This window comes from Pelodiscus sinensis, chromosome 1 (assembly GCF_049634645.1).
Source record: "Pelodiscus sinensis isolate JC-2024 chromosome 1, ASM4963464v1, whole genome shotgun sequence".
NCBI lineage: Eukaryota > Metazoa > Chordata > Testudines > Trionychidae > Pelodiscus > Pelodiscus sinensis.
The window spans coordinates 188,180,115-188,186,114 of NC_134711.1; the positions used below are offsets into that span (position 1 = coordinate 188,180,115).

Genomic DNA, 6,000 nt, shown 5'->3' on the forward strand with positions numbered 1-6,000 from the left:
CTTGGAACCCTCGAGAAGCCATGTGCGGAGGTGTAGCGTAGGCGGTTGTTTTGGTGTGGTAAGCAGGTTTGAGAGAAGTCCTGAAGGACTGGAAATCAAATCTGTCTGCACCAAGTGGGGACTATCAAGATAACTCAAGCGCTGTGCAGACAAATTTTGCGCAACACCCTGGTAATCAACGGAATTGGAGGAAAGGCATCATACAGTGGTTTGTCCCACGTGAGGAGGAATGCATCATCCCTGGATCTCCTGCCCAGTCCTGCTCAAGAGCAAAATTTGGGACATTTGGTCTTGTTCGCTGTTGCAAAGAGATCCGTGGTAGGATAGCTCCATTTGCAGAAGATGATATCCATGACTGCTGGGTGGAGTTCCCACTCATGGTGAATTGTAAAGTTGTAGCTTAGGGCACCTGCCATGGTTTTGTCCACCTCTGGTAAGTACATGGCTTTTAGGGTCACCCCATGCCTTATACACCAATTCCACATGCAGACTGCCTCTGCACCAGAGATCTGGAATGCACTCTCCCTGCCTGTTTATGTAGTACACAGTGGTCATGTTGTCTGTGAGAACATGAACTGAGCAGTAGGTCATGGAAGAGGCAAAGTGTCTGCAGGCATTTCTGATGGCGCTGTGTTCTAGAATGTTGATGTGTAACAGAGTCTCGTGCAGCAGCCATTTGCCTGGAACAGTTTTGCTTTGGAAGTGCGCACCCCAATCCCGTAGTAACGCATCTGTGGTAATTTGTACTGCAGGCTCCTCCTGTAAAAGCAGGATCTCAGTTAAGAGATTGCATGGAGATGTCCACCATCTGAGCGACTGCAGCACTTGCTCGGTCACAGGTACTGGTTTGTGCAACGAATGACATGAGGGCATGTAGACCGATGCTAGCTAATGCTACAAGGCCTGAAAATGGAGGCATGCATACTGTACCACATATGTGGGAGCCGCCATGTACCCTATGAGTCAAAGGCAGATACGGACTGTGGTGGATGGATTTGTGATGAGGGTGAAAACCAAATCTCAAAGGGTATGAAACCTGTATTGCGGAAGGTATGCCCTGGCTGCTGTGGCATCGAGTCTTGCTCCTATGAATTTTAAGTCATGAACTGGATTGAGTGTTGACTTTTGTTAGCTGAATAAAAGTTCCAGCAAGTTGAACAGTCGCTTGGTTCTTGTTATCTTGTCAATCACCTCCCCATGCGAACGACCTTTCAGTAAGAAGTTGTCTGAGGTATGCTGCCATGACGGAGAGGACTTTGGAGAAAACCCGCAGGACCGATGACAGGCTGAAGGGAAGGATCTTATATTGAAAATGTTCCCCTGCTGCTGTGAAGTGAAGGAAACATCTATGTGATGGATGTATGGTTATGTGGAAATACATGTCTTGTAAGTCAAGGGCTGCGAACCAGTTCCCTCTGTCCAGTGCTAGAATTATTGAGGCTAGAAACATTTTGAAATGCTGTTTCTGCAGGAATTTGTTCAGCTTCTGGAGATCCAGTATTGGCCTCCAGCCTTCTGTGGACTTCTGGGTGAGAAAAAACATTGCATAAAAACCTCTTCCCCAGTATGGAGTGGGAGCCCTTTCCATGGCTCCTCGTTGAAGAAGCTGCTTGATCTCTTGCTTGAGAGGAAACTCGTGAAAAGTGTCCCTGAAGAGGGATGGGATGGGGAAATGGGTAGGTGGGATGGAAGTAAATGGGATAGTGCAACCTGTGTGTATGATTTCCAAAACCCAGTGGTCTGATGTTATAATGCCCCACTGATAGATATAGGGGTGAAGACTGGGGTGGAATAGGCAGCCTTATTCCTGTCATTGCACTGGAAGATCTGGCAGGTTGTGCAGATCCTCGACCAATGTTTCAAATTTGTTGTTTGGTAGCTTGGGAGCCTGAGGAGTGTGGATGCTGATGCTCTGGATACGTTGCCTGTTCCTGGTATAATCATAGGGCTTGTGTTGCAGCAGGTTGTAGAATGACTCTCTGGTCCTGTTGTATGGGGTGAGCATCTTCTCTTATATGGGACGGTCCGGGGCCAAGGGGGATGCTCTGGGGCCAGGGAGGGAGAATGTGTGTGGGGGCTGGTAGGCGGGGGCCGGGGACCACTCCAGGCAGAGCTGGGGGAGAGGCCCAGCTCCAAATATTGCTGGAGCAGGGTCCCCGGCTCTGAATATTAACTCGCTGCCCATGGTGCCCGGCACATTTCCAGGTTCAGGGCGTGGGACCCTTTTAGGCGCGGGGCCCGATTCGGGGGAATCGGGCAAATTGGCCTAAGGCCAGCCCTGGTGGCGTATACATCCCTAGGGTGAGTAGGGTACTGTGGGAGTTCTTACTACCATGCAGGATCTCGTCGGCGTTGGCCACAAAAAGCTTTAGCTTATCGAAAGGTAGGTCCTCTACTTTATTCTGAAGATCTTTGGGGACCCCTGCAGCCTGTAACCATGACACCCTTCTCATGGCTGTCGCCGTGGCTGTTGCCCTCACAGCCCCATCAGCTACGTTAATTGCCACTAGTAGTGCAGTGCGGGCAATAGCACGGCCCTCCTGAACGATCGCTCAAAGGATAGATCTTTCGGACTCTGGTAAATGCTCCATGAGTTCTGCTAATTTAGAGTAGTTATCAAAGTCATGGTTTGCTAATAAGGCCATGTAATTTGCTATCCTAAGCTGCAGAATAGCTGAGGAGTACACTTTTTTCCTGAAGTGATCAAGTTTTTTATGATCTTTGTCCCCTATATTGGATCTAAACTGGGGAATCTTGTATCTTTGATTTGCAGCATTCACCACCAAGGAATTAGGTTGGGGGTGGGAGAAAAGAAAATCAAGCTCCTTTGGGGGAACAAAATACTTTTTGTCCACCCTTTTGCAAGTTTGTGGAGCTGAAGAAGGTGTTTTCCAGACATTATCTGAGACTTCCATCATGGCCTCAGCTATTCTGCCCCTTGTGGAAGGATGAAAGTTTTTAAGAAGGTGATGCAGCTTCTCCTTTACTTCCTGAAGCTTGACTTCTTGTGTGGTGGCCACTTTTTTGAAGAGGTCTTGAAATGTTTTCAAATCGTTGGTGCCTTGCATATCATCAGGGACCATAGCCTCATCTAGAGAGGGAAAGGATTGTCTCATGGGGAGTGTGAACCTCCATGACCATCGGCTAGCTGACCCTCCTCCTCTTTGGAATCTGGCATGGTCAGGATAGTATGGGGTGGAGAGGCTGGCAGAAGTCTTCTAGGCGAAGAAGATAGACCATTCAAACAACACCTCTGTGATCTCCAGTAGTGCCAGGGTGTCCACTGCGGTGGTTAATATGGCGGTGGGTAATGACAGTCAGGATATCATTGTGGGTGGTAAGGATGGTCCCTGTAATGGTGGTAGCTTCGGAACATTGTGGGGGACGAACGTTGTGAAGAAAATGTACTCCTTTGATCATAGTGAAGTGTAGCAGTGTCATGTGGCCATGAAGATGCCCAGACTGGAGAGTGAGGTGATGTGGGGATAGGTATGTGCTGTCCAGGTGGGGGGAGGGAGCAAGTGCGCCTCCCCTCAGAAGAAGTGTGTGTCTTGCTTTTGCCTAGCACCTGTGTGTCAGTTTGATCTGTCTGCTGAACACATGGAGCAGCCTTGTCACTGGGAGACAGTTGGGCAGACCGTGCAGCCTGCGATGGTGCACTGATTTCATGGAGCTGCTTGAAGGTGGCTCTGTGTACTGGTTCAGTGCCGGGTGGCGGGAAGTGTGAGCTGGCACCAGGGTTTGCTGGTGTGGCTTCTATGAAGCGGAAGAGGCATGCACGGGCTCAAAGCGCTGCCTTGGTGCCACATCAGCGGTGCCTGGAGAGGCTTTCTGCACTGAAGCACTTGTGGTGCCAGGAGTCTCCCCCCTGTTGTGTCTGAGGGATGGCTGAGGTGGCAGTGACCTCATCCTTAGCCTCTTAGGAGTTGGGGAAGCCAATCTCCAATTTGCAGCTCCAGGGATGTCCGTCACCATACGTGGAACACCCACGGGCACATCAGCCAAAAGAGAACTTGTGCCACCTACTATAACTAAAGAGTTGTTTTATAGTAGCTGCATAGTAGGGTGCTATTCATAAGTATATTAAACTTTCCTTTCCTTCCTGCACTCCTGGAATATATATATATGGGTCATAAAATGATGATCAATGCTATTCAAATGAATAATAACAATAATAATAATCATGAAGTTCCAATTTTAAACACTAAAGTCTGGAAATGTAAAGGTTGAGATTCTCTGTAATAACCCACACGGCACATATGAAGCTCAGTTTTTCCTTCAGAAATATCCAGGCATCTCGTACTGGAGTTATACATGCATTTCTGAATGCACATGTAACACCAGGATTGAGCCCATTTTGTATTAAGAAAAATACACAGCAGGATAAACTAATACATCATCATGCTCAGTATGTATGAAGTAGGTATGAGTTCCCTCCATTCTTCATCACTGCAACTCCATTGACATCAAAGGAGTGCTCCTGACTTATACCTACAAGATGAGAGGGGAAAGGACCTTTTAATGCTCCCAATACCACACATCTGAATGTTTAACATTGTTAATATAGTGTTACATCAAAGTATGTTTTTGTATTTAATTTCCCAGGTTTTCTTTGTTTTTCCTTCTTCTTAAAGGAGAAAGGGTAGTTAAGGGCCACATCAGCTCCTAACTGGGAAAACACTTGTTTAGTGAATGGGAAACTCAATGCTTCTAGCAGATTTTCCCCCAAGTAGGACACATTCTCTCATTCTCTGCAGTACGTGCAGAAGCTGATCATAAGCCCAATTAAGTTAATAGACACCCCACAGTCTTCAGTATCTGGGCTTCCACTGACAGAATTCAGCAGATGTATGGGTGCCAGCATGAAGGCTCGGTGCTTGCCTGGTTTTGTGAGGGATGAAGGACAAACCTCCCCATCTCCGGCTCTACACTCATACGAGGACTGAGTTCCTTCACTGCTTGGAGATTAATGTGCCCTAATGTTGTACAGTGCTTTGCATATGAAGTCTTATGTCAGTGCTCATTTTATTTATTTATTTGCTTTTTTTTTCTTTTCAGGAAGCACAAAGCCATGCAGCACCAGAGAAAATTCAAACCACTTCTTTCCCCAAACTGCCTGTCATTGCCTTTCTCACTAGCATATGTATAGACATATAGATATATATCGCCCCAAAACACAAGACACCGCTCTGCCCTATTCTCTCTCTCTCTCTCTCTCTCTCTCTCTCTATATATATATATATATATATACAATTTGGTATTCTGGTCATCTTAATTCTGGCTGACAAGATCTCAGACTTAGCTTTATATATTCTAACAGTACTGTCTATCCCTAATTTTAGATTGTAAGCTCCTTGGGGCAGGGTCTATGTCTTCCTCCATGTTTGTAATCCGCCCAGCATACTGTCAGCATTCAGTAAATAAACACTATTGTGCACCCACACTGTATTAGAAGGTAAAAAACTTCAGCACTGAAAACTCCATAGAAGATCCCTGTGCACAAACTTTATGTCATTTTTCACTGAACTGACCTTTGGAATGAATGTGAATTCCGTTGTACAGTAGTTTAAATAAACACATCTCAGCTCAGACCATCTCTTTGTCCATGTAGGCATTAATTTAACCATAGAATGTGCCACAGTTACAGGGCAAACTGCATTTTAGATCCTTTTTAGTCTCTCTTGAGTGACAGGCCTGGCTTCTTTCACTTTACCATAGTTGAAAATCTGCAGTCTGGGCTATGGACAATTCCCCTGTTTCCTCAACTATGTGAATGCAACAGGTTCATTTAGCACCTGTCAGCCCTTTCACCAGAGCAACCTGTGACCAGAGAGTTGATTAAAAAGTCTCAAACCAGACTGCTGGCACTTAACATTAAAAAGGTTGTAGAGCAGTTTTAAATTAAGGGCTGGGGGAAAGCCGATGGGTGCGGAGGAGCTCATGGATCAGACAGAGACATCTCTTAAGGGAGGGTCTATTAATAGAGATGCTCTATGTTCC

General features: G+C 46.4%; 1 protein-coding gene across 1 annotated transcript in view; it reads left to right on the forward strand.

Moving 5' to 3' along the window:
• SH3BGR (SH3 domain binding glutamate rich protein) overlaps nt 1-5,594 on the forward strand; it is a 54,332-nt gene extending 48,738 nt beyond the window's left edge. Inside the window, exon 7 of the mRNA XM_006111781.4 lies at nt 5,059-5,594. The gene's annotated coding sequence lies outside the window, so the exon portion shown is untranslated. The remainder of the gene's footprint in view (nt 1-5,058) is intronic.
• Nucleotides 5,595-6,000: the final 406 nt, after the last annotated feature.